This window comes from Equus caballus, chromosome 17 (assembly GCF_041296265.1).
Source record: "Equus caballus isolate H_3958 breed thoroughbred chromosome 17, TB-T2T, whole genome shotgun sequence".
Taxonomy (NCBI): Eukaryota; Metazoa; Chordata; class Mammalia; order Perissodactyla; family Equidae; genus Equus; species Equus caballus.
Window position 1 is genome coordinate 19,303,812 of NC_091700.1, and position 14,026 is coordinate 19,317,837.

The following is a 14,026-nucleotide window of genomic DNA, read 5'->3' on the forward strand; positions in this document are numbered from 1 at the left end:
AACTGAACAGGAGGGGAGGCTTCCTAACTCATTCTATGAAGCCAACATTACCCTAATACTAAAATCAGACAAGGGAAACACAAAAAGAAAATTAAAGGCCAATATTACTGATGAACATAGAGGCAAAAATCTTCAACAAAATATTAGCAAATCAAATATAACAATATATTAAAAGGATCATATACCATGATCAAATGGGATTTATTACAGAGATGCAAGGATGGTTCAACATTCACAGATCAATCAACATGATACACCACATTAACAAAATGAAGAATAAAAAATTACATGATCATCTCAATAGATACAGAGAAAGCATTTGACAAGACACAGCATCCATTTATGATTAAAACTTTGAATAAATTGGGTAGAGAAGGAATGCATCTCAACATACTAAAGACTATATATATGACAAACCCACAGCTAACATCATACTCAATGGAGAAAAACTGAAAGTTATCCCTCTAAGAATAGGCACAAGACAAGGAAACACACTTTTGCCACTCTTATTTAACATATTGGAAGTCCTAGCCAGTGCAATAAGGCAAGAAAAAGAAATAAAAGGAATCCAAATTGGAAAGGAAAAAGTAAAACTGTCACTATTTGCAGATGACATAATTTTATATATAGAAAACCCTAAAGAACCCACGAAAAAAGTATTAGAAATAATAAATGAATACAGTACAGTTGCAGGGTACAAAATCAACATACAAAAATCAGTTGCATTTCTATACACTAACAACCAAATAGCAGAAAGAGAAATCAAGAATACAATCCTGTTTACAATCACAACAAAAAGAATAAAATACCTAGGAATAAATATAATCAAGGAGGTGAAAGGAAAACTATAAAACACTGTTGAAAGAAACTTAAGAAGACACAAAGAAATGGAAAGTATTCCATACTCATGGATTGGAAGAATTATTTATTTATTTATCTATTTATCTATCTATTTATTTATTTTTGCTGAAGAAGAGTCACCCTGAGCTAACATCTGTGCCAGTCTTCCTCTATGTGGTATGTGGGTCACTGCCACAGCATGTCTGCTGACAAGTGGTGTAGGTCTGTGCCCAGGAACTGGACCCAGGCTGCCGAAATGTAGTGCACCAAACTTAACCACTGGGCCATGGGGCCAGCCCCAGAAGAATTAACTTAGTAAAAATGTCCATACTTTCTAAAGCAATCCATAGATTCAATGCAATCCCTGTGAAAGTCCCAATGAAATTCTTCACAAAGATCCTTTAGAAATATGCAACAACAAAAGACCCCGAATAGCCAAAGCAACCCCAAGAAAAAAGAACAAAGCTGCAGATTTCACACTTCTTGACTTCAAAATATACTACAAAGGCATAGTAACCAAAACAGCGTGGTACTGGCACAAAAACAGACACACAGATCAATGGAACAGAATTGAGAGCGCAGAAATAAACCCACACTTTTATGGACAGCTAATTTTTGACAAGGGAGCCAAGAACATACAGTGGAGAAAGGAAAGTCTCTTAAATAAATGGTGTTGGAAAAACTTGACAGCCACAAGCGAAAGAATGAAAGTAGATCATTATCTTGCACCATACACAAAAATCAACTCAAAATGGATTAAAGACTTGAATGTAAGACCTGAAACCAAGAAAATCCTAGAAAACATAGGCAGAATGCTCTTGACATCAGCCTTAGCAGTACCTCTTTGAATATCATGTCTCCTCAGGAAAGGGAACAAAAGAAAAAATAAACAAACGGAACTCCATCAAACTAAAAAGCCTCTGCATGGCAAAGGAAACCATCAATAAAACGAAAAGACAACCTAATAATTGGGAGAAGATATTTGCAAATTATATTATCTGATAAAGGGTCAATCTCCAAAATATATAAAGAACTCATACAACTCAACAACAATAAAACATCAGCCCAATCAAAAACTGGGCAGAGGATATGAACAGACATTGTTCCAAAGAAGATATACAGACGGCCAACAGGCACATGAAAAGATGTTCGACATCGCTAATTAGAGAAACACAAATCAAAACCACAATGAGATATCACCTCACGCCCACCAGAACAGCGATTACTAAAAAAGACAAGAAATAACAAGTGTTGGACAGGATGTGGAGGATTCCCACTGCTGGTGGGAACGTAAACTGGTGCAGCCACTATGGAAAACAGTTTGGAAATTTCTCAAAAAGTTAAAAATAGAACTACCATATGATCTAGCTATTCTACTTTTGGGTATTTATGCAAAGAACACAAAAAAAACACTAACTTGAGAAGATAAATGCACCCCTATGTTCACCGCAGCTTTATTCACAATAGCCAAGATGCAGAATCAACCCAAGTGCCCATCAACTGATGAATGGATAAAGATATGGTATATATATATATAGACAATGGAATGCTACTCAGCCATAAAAAAAGATGAAATCTTGCCATTTGCAACAACATGGATGGAACTATGTGAAATAAGTCAGAGGGAAAAAGTCAAAAAAGTCACAAAAAGATGAAACCTTGCCATTTGCAATAACATGGATGGACCTGAGCGAAATAAGTCAGAGGGACAAAGTCAAATACCATATGATCTCAGTCATAAGCGGAAGATTAAAAACAACAACAAACAAACATATAGAGACAGAGAACAGATTGGTGGTTACCAGAGGGGAAGGGGGAGGGGCGAGTGTAAAAGGGGTGAAGGGACACGTGTACGGTGACAGATGGCAACTAGAGTTTTGGTGGTGAACATGACAGTCTACACAGAAGCTGAAATACAATGATGTACACCTGAAATTTATATAATGTTATAAATCAATATGACCTCAGTAGAAAAATTAATTAAAAAAAGAATACTTACGCATATGTCAAATTCTGTTATAATAAAACTGCCTATATTATCTAGCTGTGGAATTGTGAGCAGATGACAAAAATTCTCCAGATCACAGCTGAGCCCAATGAGAGGGCAAGGTTTCACAAGGTAATAACCCCAATGTTCCTGTCAACTCTAAAATTCCATGATTCTGTGGGATGTTTGCTAAAATTTTAAAGATTTTACTTTTGCTACTATGGAAATAGGTCAACAGGAGTATGAAAAATGCCATCGAAACTTAATATACCAAAATTCAGTTCACACACACACACATGCAGCTTCAGGGGCCCTAAATCCTATATTTCTATTCACGTATCCAAAAGCGAGTGGCACCAATGACTCCATCCCTGTGTGCATGGGCTGCAGCTCCTATCGGGGGGTGGCGTCTGTCTCCCCAGCCCTTTAATCTCGGCTGGACTGGGACTTGCTCCAGTCCATGGGATGACGCAGAAGTGACGCTCCGCCAGCTCTGAGCCTAGCCCTCAAGAGGCCTCTTTTCACTCCTCGGGTCCCTGGGTAGCCGAGAGACCCAGCCACCTCAGGAGTTCCAGCCTGCCCTGCTGCCGTTCTGACCTGAGTCATGCCATCCTGGATGTTGCGCACCAGCTGAGCTCTCAGCCGAATGAGCCACACAGAACCCAAGCAGACCCCACATGGAGCGGCAGACCTACCCAGCAGAGTCCAGCCACCCAAGAGGATCATAATAAATAATAAATTATTGTTATTTTTCAGCCACTAAAAATTCCGGGATGGTCTGTGACACAACAATAGATAACTGATAACGGACTCTTACTTCTTTTTCTGCAGTGTATAATCCAGAAAATATGTCCACCTGTTTATTTTATCTTAAACTTCAAGTGGTCTGAACTCCTAAACTTTTGCCCAAATAAACTTAATTTCTGTTAAGATCAGAAAGTTTTCTGAAAAGTTGAACTTACAGATACATAAGATTATTATTAATATTAACAGAGATTTAACAAAACCCCAAGAAAAAATATTTCTTCAGAAAATGAGAACATCATCCCAATATCGATTGCTAGTGTGACTGGTGAAGTTTGAGAATCTTAATAAAAATGTTTTTATTCCAGTATAATCCATTAGATTATTCTAGTTTTCCTATAATGACCCTAATAATAAAACACTTACTTTGCATTTATTTATCATAATTTGGCTGCATATTCAGCAGCAAGTACAGCCTTTTTACATGCTCTTGCAACCTTGCAGGCCCTTAAATATTTGTTGAGTTCATATTTGATCACGAAATTATTATTGTATCTTTAAACGTTTTTGTTCTTAAAGCAGTACTAAACTCTTGGGTATGGCTATATGATGACTTAAATCCAATCTCTTTTTGAGAAAAATACACTCCTATTTTTTTTTCAATAATGAAAAGCAATAGGAAAATAGAGCATAACATACAAAAACACCTTAAAATGCTTCATGAAAGGATGGAAGAATCAATCTTTAACAGTACCCATGCTGTTCAGTGTCAGTGTCTTATAAAGGAGAATCATTGGGTCCGATCAGCACGTACATCTACGCACGAACTTGCACGGGCACAGTTAGCCCATGGTCTGGGCTTAGGAAACCAGCACTGCAGTGGGCTGTCTAGCCCCGGCCTCCCACTGCAGGCACCCCTGCGTTGTGGCTGGAAGCCCTGTGGCTCCAATGGCAGCAGGGGGCCATCCAGCAGCACCTTGGTCCAAGGAGTGAGAGCCAAAGTCCAACATGGGATGCACAGCAGCTCCACTGGGCAGGATCTACTCTGGCCCAGCCACAGCACTCCCCCATCACACACTCCTGTTTTGTTTTGTTTTTTAAAGATTGGCACCTGAGCTAACATCTGTTGCCAGTCCTTTTTTTTTTTCTTCTTCTTCTCCCCAAAGCCCCCCAGTACACAGTTGTATACTCTAGTTGTAGGTCCTTCTAACTGTGGCATGTGGGACGCCACCTTAGCATGGCCTGATGAGTGGTGCCATGTCTGCGCCCATGATCCTAGCCAACGAAACTCTGGGCCACCAAAGCGGAGTGTGTGAACTTAACCATTCAGCCACAGGGCCGGCCCCTGACATTCTTGTTTTTAAGGAGGACAATGGGTACTCTAAAATTTGGCTTGTACAATTCACCAAAAAAATAAGCAAACACACAAAACCACGGGGCAGTCATCATGTGCCTCACTTCCACAAAGTCTCTAAAACAATCTCTATTGCCCATGGAAACAACGAAGGAAATCCAGACCATCACTTCTACGGACAGAGATAAGCCCCAGCATTCTGAGTGCTTGGGAGAGTGAGAAGCCTTTGGTAGACAGCACAGGAATGGTGCAATCCACAGGAAGGAATGTTGGTCCCACAGAAGACAGAATTCTAGGGAAAATTCTAGTAACCATCAGCCAGAGGGTCATGAGTAGGTAGAGGTCCATGTTTTCCCAACACAAAAGAAAACCTAATACTTGCACTTTCAAAGAACGAGCTGAAGGATGCCGGGGGGTGGGGGGGGTGGGAAGAATTCAGAAGACAGCTCAACAAACTTTCCGGTAGACAGGAAAAGATTGTGTACAGAGACAATTTAGAAAGAACAGAGCCTGACTCTGACAGAGTGTGGTCTCAACTGGATAGATGCTGAGACCCAATGCCAGCCTTCTTGGCTCCCCTTGCTGGGCAGGGCTCAGGCTGGCCAGGGCTGCACTGACCCTAGGCTTAGGTACAGCTTTCTCTCCCTTTCAAGGCAGGTTCAGAGATCAGGACATGGGTCCAGAAGGAACTTAACTCTGAACCTCCAATGCTGCCTCTGACAGGGATAGAGATCAAGACACTAAACAAAAGGTAAGACAAAGGCCACCTGCCACTTGTCTTCTGGTGCCTCGAAGGCGTTACTCAGCGTAAGGAGCAGAAGTAAGAAGGGAGTTAATTTGGAATTTTAATTCACACTCTTGTTGGGAACTCTACCTTCACAGAAAAAACGTGTTCATAAAGGAAAAGAATTCAGTTTCTGCCTCAGCCCATGATGCTTGAGGAAGAAAAATTACAGCAAGAAAAGCGATGGGCCATGGTCTGTGAGTGAGGCGGGGAAATCTGTCATCAGTGAGAAGAAAACATGCCCCAAGATGTGCATGTGGCTCTCAAAGGCAGCACTACCCAGCCCTGTCTCTAAAGCCCACTGCACACATCCTTGAAAAGGCAAGTGGATGGCAGGGTCACTCCATAAGAACTGTTTGCCACATGAGTTACATACTATATGAGACTGAATTTATGAAGGACTACCCTGTGCCATGACTGAGCATCAAGATGGCCAAAAGATAAACCAGAGTCATCAAAGCTGAAGCACAGACAGCTTCGATGGGATTCTGGAAGAACACATATTTCTGGGCTACAAGCCAGTCCTGGCTCCTGCAATTAAGTCGGCTGAATATGTGGGAAGACTAGCTGCTCTTCCCTCCAGATCAGACAAATGCTGCCCTCACAATTGTGCCATTAAGGCCCACTCACCCGAAAACAGCACATGGGCTCACCTCACCAAAACACACCGTTGTCACAGACCTTGAAGCTCGCTTTCTTTGCTTTTTAAGTGAGTAGCTGCTTTTGTCTTCTGTGTGTTCTGTAGCCTCCAGGTACCCTGCCTCACTCTGTTGGGGTGGGTCAGCCCACAAGCATCAAGGGGATGCAGGTCACACAGAGCTCTCTTCCGTGTGGCTATGTTTTTAAATGTTATAAAGCAATTGGGACCATCTAGAAAGTAACAGGCTCATCTAAGAAGGAAGACAGTAATCTGCTACTTTTACAAAGTCCCCTTGAAAGATACAGTATAATTTATTAAATACAGAGTAACTTATCAAAATGTATAAATATTTTAGTTATGAAATATGGTACTGAAAACTGAAATTCCCTGGCTATGTAGTTAAGGTTTTATGTATTTTTCATGAAAAGTTACAGCGTAACTTTGAAATAGATACATACTGGGGGTTTAACTTTTAATTCACATCTCAAAGCCTCCGAATCTCTGTAACAGTTTCCAATTTCCAACAATGGTTTAAAATCCAATCACTTTGTTTAATACTTGCCAGTGACTACCACTGGGGAAGAAACTACAGTGTGAAACCTTGGCACAGAGGCCATGCCCAGGGCTGTGGCTTTTACCCTGAGTGAGACAGGAGCCACGAGAGGTTCTGACCACGAGACCTGACTTCTGTTTTCAAAGGATCCTCCAGCCGCTCTGTGGAGAATAAAGGGGAGCAGAGGGGAGCCCAGCCAACAGGCTAGCACAACAGTGCAGCTGCACTGACGGGCCGTGCCTCCACAGCACAGCGACCGCGTACGGGTGCTCCTGGGACTCCTGCTGTGTTCCCAGGAGGGTCCCACAGCTCCAACGGGACCTCTGTTACTGGCTCCTCCTGCTCCAGACCACAGCCTTTTGGGGGGTCTCCTCAACTTGGGAGGGTAGCCTTCTGAGTATTGTTGGTATTGTGACACAAGACTGAGAGACACACAGAGCCGGGAACTGTGCATGTGGTCTCCAATTCTCAGAATAACTCTAAAATGTACATATTCATGGTTTCATCAAAATCAGGAGACTAAGGCTCAGAGTAAGTAATCATTTCCCAAATTTATACAGTCAGCAGTAAAGTCAGAATTCAAAACCCAAACAGCCAATGAAGTCCAACATCATTAATAATTATAGAACTGCATTTTTTGAAACAAGGGACCATTTCACACTCATTTGACTGACAAATATTTAAACTGTCTGACATTGCCAAGTATTGGCGAGGACAGAGACCTGCCCCGATAAGCTGAGGAGAGAAGTGTGGATGGGCATGACCACACAGGAGAACACTCTGACAATATCTAGTAAAGTTACAGATGCTCAATTCCCACAGCCCTGAAATCCCACTTCCAGGCAGACGCTAGACAGAAAGTCCCTGCATGTTCACCAGAAGACGCAAAGAAGAGCATGCGCTGCGCTCCTGTTTGTACTGAACAACTGGACACGATCTAAAGTCCACGGACAGGACGATGGACAGAGAAGTGGTGTGCAATTACACAATGCAATACAATTCAAGAACTGAGATGAATGAGAGCCTCATCTATCAACATGGATAAATCTAGGAAAAAAAGAATGAAAAAAGCAAGTTGCAAAATCATATTGTACAGACTTTTTTTTTTTTAAGATTTTATTTTTTTCCTTTTTCTCCCCAAAGCCCCCCAGTACATAGTTGCATATTCTTCGTTGTGGGTTCTTCCAGTTGTGGCATGTGGGACACTGCCTCAGCGTGGTTTGATGAGCAGTGCCATGTCCACGCCCAGGATTCTAACCAACAAAATACTGGGCCGCCTGCAGCAGAGCACGCGAACTTAACCACTCGGCCACGGGCCAGCCCCATATTGTACAGACTTTTAAAAAAAAAACTTGTAAAACAGTACTGTAGATTGGTTATAGTGTGCATCATAAAATATGATGGGGAATGAGAAGATTAATTTGGGATGGCAGTTGCCTGGGTGGGGTCGGGGGGTGGAGCGTGAGACTAAAGAGCAGAGAAGCTCGACCACATGTGTAATAGTGTTTCTTCTAAAAGTCTCTGGAACAAATGTGGAAAAATGTTCTATATTCTCTCTACTTTAATAAGTGCTTGAAATATTACATCATCATCAATCAGCACAAAACATTTAACAGTAGAACCAAGGGCCAGGTTCTGTCTGTCCGATGGCCTATGGTCTCTCTTCACAATCCTGCCTCCTTATCCTTTGGGCCAGAAACTGAGTCCTATTCATGCCTGTATCCACTGTGTCTGGCACAGTGGTTTCCCCACCACCTAGCGAGCTCTGGGAAGGCAGGAACAAGCACCATTTCACATCTGACTCGGTGCCCTGGAGACCTTCTCAAAGTACAGAACGACCCACTCTTCCCTTGTACCTGCTCCTGTCTCCCCACCATCTCCTGTCATGCAACTAACCAGAAATCCCTCTTTCAAACTGGTTTAAATTCTGTTGGACAACTGGTCTCAATTTGGCTCAGCAAGTCATATCTAGCAACAAGACAGTTAATTAAAAGTATATCCAACCAGGGGTTGCTCATGGGTGAAAAATTACAAACAATCTGAGTGTCCCAAAATAACATCAATCAATCATTCAGTGTAATAAAACAGTGTTGGGAAAAAAATGTGTTAGAGAATAAAATTTAATGACATGAGGAAATACTTAGAATAGTCATGTGCCACATGACAATGTTTTAGTCAACGATGGACTGCATATATGACGATGGTCCCATAAGATTACTACCATACAACCTAGGTGGGTACTAGGGTATACCGTCTAGGTTTGTGAAAGTGCACTTACATAAGCTCACACAAACACGAAATCACCTAATGATGCTTTTCTCACAACCTATCCCTGTCATTAAGTGATGCCTGACTGTATACTGTTACATAAAAACAAACAAACAAACAAAAAGTGGGTAACATCAAGCCAGCCCTGGTTGCCTAGTGGTTAAGTTCGGCGTGCTCCCCTTTGGTTCCTGGGCAATGACATACACCACTTGTCTGTCAGTGGCCACGCTCTGGAGGCGGCCCATATACTGAAAAAAGAGGAAGATTGGCAACAGATGTTAGCTCAGGGTGAATCTTCCTTCAGCAAAAAAAAAAAAGTGGGTAACAAAACTATATATGGGACTTTGACTTATACTTGGTGCACTGATCACGCCAAATCACTGTCTCATTACTCTACCTACTTTTTCATCATAGCTCTTGTTTAACAATCACAGTGGTGAAGAACGGATTTCAGGACCTTTTAGAACACAGAAACCTGATGGACGGGCAGCCACTGCCTCCCCATAAGAGTATGACACACCCAAGTGCGTGCTGTGAGCCCACAGGGCTGGAGAGGATGAGGCGTGGGGTGGAAAAGAGGGCGTGTTGCTGGAGGTCTAGATGCAGAGCTCCTGCGTCCTCAGGTGCCCACTCTGCCTGGCCCCCTCCCCTGGAGAGACTGAAGCAGAAGCTGTGGAATCAGACTGCAGCACGGCCAGGAGCAGATAGGAAGCACAGGCACAAAGCAGGATGAAGTGAGCCAGGACACGCTGAATCGACCGCGGCCCTCTGCCTTCTGCCCTTTGGCCCTCCGCCCTGCCTTGACTCCAAGAGCCACTCCCACTGCCCCACACCTCATAGACCTGAGGCTCTCCTCTGGAAAAGCCAAAGTGCCCCGGAGACAAGCCTCCAGATGGGACATTTGTGGGTCTGGCTCTCCACCTGATCACCCTGCCATGAAGCCCCAATGAGTAAGCCCCACCCCACAGTCCTTCCAATCACTCCCAAATGTAAACGATGGGCCCACATCACTGGATACTCAGGAAAGGTTTCCAACACAAAGCCAAAACAAACAAATCAAACAGCACATACAATGTGACCCCATCTTTGTAAAATGTACAAATCACAGCAGATACCAACATGTTCACGGCGGCTGCCTCACAGTGGTGGCAGCATGACGACTTTCCAGAAACGCACGTCAATTAACCACGTAATCATCTTCCCGCAGGACCCAGGGCTCTTCTCACTTCCTGCCGCTTCTTCTTTAGCTGCAATTTGGCAATATCTCTTTTCCTTCACTCCACCTTATCGAAGACTGAAACTGACTTCTAAAGATAATGAATACATGTCAACTTCTGGTTGAAAGTCAGAATCTACGCATCCTCTCCACCCCTCCAAGGGTCTCAGACATTTGCGAAATACCAACTCTGACATTTGGCCGCAAATGACCCGGCTGGAGGCAATGCTTCTGACTACAGGGAGACATGTTTTTAAACTGGCCGCTGTACCCACAAGCGGCAGAGAGCCAGTAAACTAAAATTCAGAAAATATACTTCACAACTCCTCAGGTCCATTAACATTTTTCTCTGAGAAAACGGCTCTCTGGCATGGCTGAGTGACTCCATGGGATGGAAAACTAAAACAGTGTTCGCATTACATGCTACTGCCAGGAGACCTTGCCCTAGCGGAGGAATTTCAAAAATCTGTTGTGCTTCTTGCTCAACGCTGGAAAATCTGGGGGCAAAACACCAGCTGGCTATTGTAGAGTTAACAAAGTTCCAAAAATGATAGAATGTTTCATTTATTAACATTTGCCAAAAGCTTCAACTCTTCCACTAGGAAATTTTCTAGTCAAATTTTCTACCAGTTTAAGATTATACTCTAAGGAAACTTATGCTGCTGTTGGACAGACCATAAATAGAAGCTATTGGCAGACTTAAAGGAAATGGGCAGGATGAGAGGACAATGGAATGAAGAGTGCGGAAGGGCCTGGCGCTGCTCCAGGCTCTCTACCTAAACCAGCTCCCTCAGCCCCACAGCCGGCCTGTGAAACAGGCGTCCCCAAGCCCCGTTTCAACGGTGGAAAAACGGAGACTAAAGCTGATCAGCAATTTACTTGGTCACAAAGATACCATGGATGAAGGGTAGTGGTAAGGAGAGGAGATGCTCAAAGTACTTGTTTCTATTACAAAGCAACCAGTTAAGGAATAGAGACATTTTTCAAGTCAGTGACTTTATGATCTCATATTTCATTCATTCACAACAGTTACTGAATAACCAAACAGTGAGAGGCTCTGCTCTAGGCCAGGGGACGCGGCAGTGACAAGCAGCCGAAAGTCCCTCCGCTCAGGGGGTCACACCCCAGCGGTGGGGAACGTCCCTCCGTCCTTACAAGGCCTCACTGCTTGCTCCCTGGCCAGTTAAACCGACCAGCTGCAGTGACAGGATACAGGGCTGCGTTCAGGGGCCACACTGCTACTCACCAGAGCTACAGTCACGCGGTCAGTCCCAACTGGACCCGAACAGCTGTCCTGGCTTGATGTCTAACATTCTCCTTTCTTAGACCGTGAGCAATGTGCTTGAGGGCATAATTACACCTTATAAATGCAAAAATCAGTGTTTGCTATAATTCCAAAATCCATGGAAAGAATCCAATTTTCTGTAGACAAGATCTAAAACAGACAGGAGAGGCAGCAGCAGGCTGGTTTGGAAGGCTGCACCAGGAAGGCTGGGAGTGACATCAGTCCTGACCTCTGTCTACAGGCCCCGACAGAGATCCAATTCACTGGTGCCCCTTCATGTCTATGCTGGAATGTTCTTTTCATTTACTCTCTGAAATGTCCTTTTTCTTGTCCTCCCATTAAGTTTGTATAGATAATTTAAAAATGAAATAAGGAAGTAGGATTAAAATGCTAAATAACTTAGGGGGGAAAAAAGATAAAAGAAAACTATTCTAAAAATCAAGAACAGGGCAATATGAGGTCTGTGACCCTGGTGCCCACTCCCTGGATGGAAGGAGTGGTGCTCACGCGGCTGGCAGCTTCCCTTCCTACTCGTTCCCTCACAGAAGACCGCAGAGGACGATCAGCGATGAAGCAGCTGTTCTCAGAGGTCAAATAATCCATCTGAAACTAATTGCAACGCTGAAACACACCAGCCAAAGAAAGTAGTAACACAACAGGTTAAACAAACACAAAAAGCCAATCCACACTGCTGTACAGTTTGGATTAGTTAAATACTGAAGCATGAACAAAGCTTAACCTTTGCTAGCGAACTGATAGGAAGGAAGTCTTTTTGAACAAAAATATATGCTTGATATTTATTAGGAAATTATACACCAGGAGGTTGATGAGAAGCCTTTCAGGGGGTGTGGGACTGCTCAGGAGGTGCTGCAGCAGCCCGCCACACTGGCCACGCGCATCTGCCCCAGAGTCAGAAGGCGCTGACAACTCACACAGGTTGTGCTGATTTCACTGAACTGGAAAAATCTCTTTCTACAGCCAGCACTGCCGCCATCAACCTTAAAGTCCAATATGAGCATCACAAATAAACATCACAGGGCCAAAGAAAGAAGGAACATGATGCTTTAAAAAGTTTACTGAGTAGTTTAACTCTACAGGTTCAACCAAATGAAAACCCTTTCTCAGACAGTCACAAATAACATAACATTCTTTTTCCAGCTGGGCAATCTAAACTATTCTAAGACCTTGTCTGTTTTATGACAATTTAGTCTTGAAAATGTACTTGTTAGCTGGCTGTAAACTCCAAGAGGGTCCATCAGGGCTATTATGTACATTATCGTGCCCCTGGGGCCTAACACAGTGCACGACACACACCTGCCACTACACAATATGTATGGAATAACTGACGTTAAGAAATCCTTCTGAGTTTCAAATTTATGGTGTCCTAGATAAAACTGCGTAACTCTCTTGACATAGTAATATTTAGATTACTACTGAAATGAACGATACTGCCCTTTGGCAAGCAGGGTTTAGTACACTTCTCTACCACTCCTCCTTCATCAAATTCCTCACACTGAGGAGTTCATACATCAGCTGCTCGTGGTAAAAGTCCAGACTGGCTGTAGAGATAAAGGCACAGGCAGCTACAGAACTGACCAGAGCAAGCAGAGGTGCTGCTTATGTTGGGCTAGGGTTTGGTTTTGTGCTGTTTCACCAGGATCCTGCCCTGGGAGAAGCCCCACGTTTCAGACTCAGGGAGGACCAGGATTGTGGCAGAGATTCGACAGCTTATCCTCTTGTGTACAATTTCTGAGATGTGTTGAAAGAAACATCCACACATAATTAAAAACATCTCACATGGCAAACAGTATAGTAATCCACACTATACACTTTAACTCACCTAAAACCCAAATAAAACTTACTTATAAACTCTTGTAATAAGAAGACAAGCAAAATATCTTCGGCTTCACTAATGCCCAATTTAAAAAATTTTCCCAGGTAGATGTTATAAGTAGAACTCAGGAGACTGTCAAAAATTAATTTTCTATAACCAGCAGTCTCCCATTTTATACCAGTTCATTCCTTTAGAAATGCCCGGGGGAAAAAAACTATCTTTCTTCGAATTTCACCCTCATCTTGCACCTAGAAAACATTAGCACTCTGCCACGAATACTGACAGTGAGTGCAGCCTTTTACGTGACTGCAAGTAAAAACCAAGAGTTTCTCTACACTAACAGCAGGCGCCTGGTTTGTTAATTTCACACTGAGAAAGCCAGAAAACCCCTCACTTCTAAAACTCCATACAATGCTTGAAGTAACTCTACCACGGGCAGAATCCATAACTGCCTACCTTGTTTCCTGCTGTTAAGTCCAGCTCCCTAAGACAACGGAAATCAAGACAAAGGACACCACCAC

At 43.1% G+C, this 14,026-nt stretch overlaps 1 protein-coding gene across 10 annotated transcripts in view; it reads right to left on the reverse strand.

Annotated features, from left to right (window-relative positions):
- Positions 1 to 14,026, reverse strand: part of LATS2 (large tumor suppressor kinase 2) — a 97,627-nt gene that overhangs the window by 32,957 nt on the left and 50,644 nt on the right. The window contains exons 1-2 of one of the 10 annotated variants that reach the window (XM_070239462.1): positions 11,633 to 13,303; positions 10,290 to 10,477 (exon numbers count right to left, since the gene is read on the reverse strand). The exons of 8 other annotated variants lie outside the window; for them this stretch is intronic. The gene's annotated coding sequence lies outside the window, so the exon portion shown is untranslated. Of the gene's footprint in view, positions 1 to 10,289; positions 10,478 to 11,632; positions 13,304 to 14,026 lie in introns of those variants that run through there. One more of the 10 variants, XM_070239461.1, reaches the window with a different exon arrangement.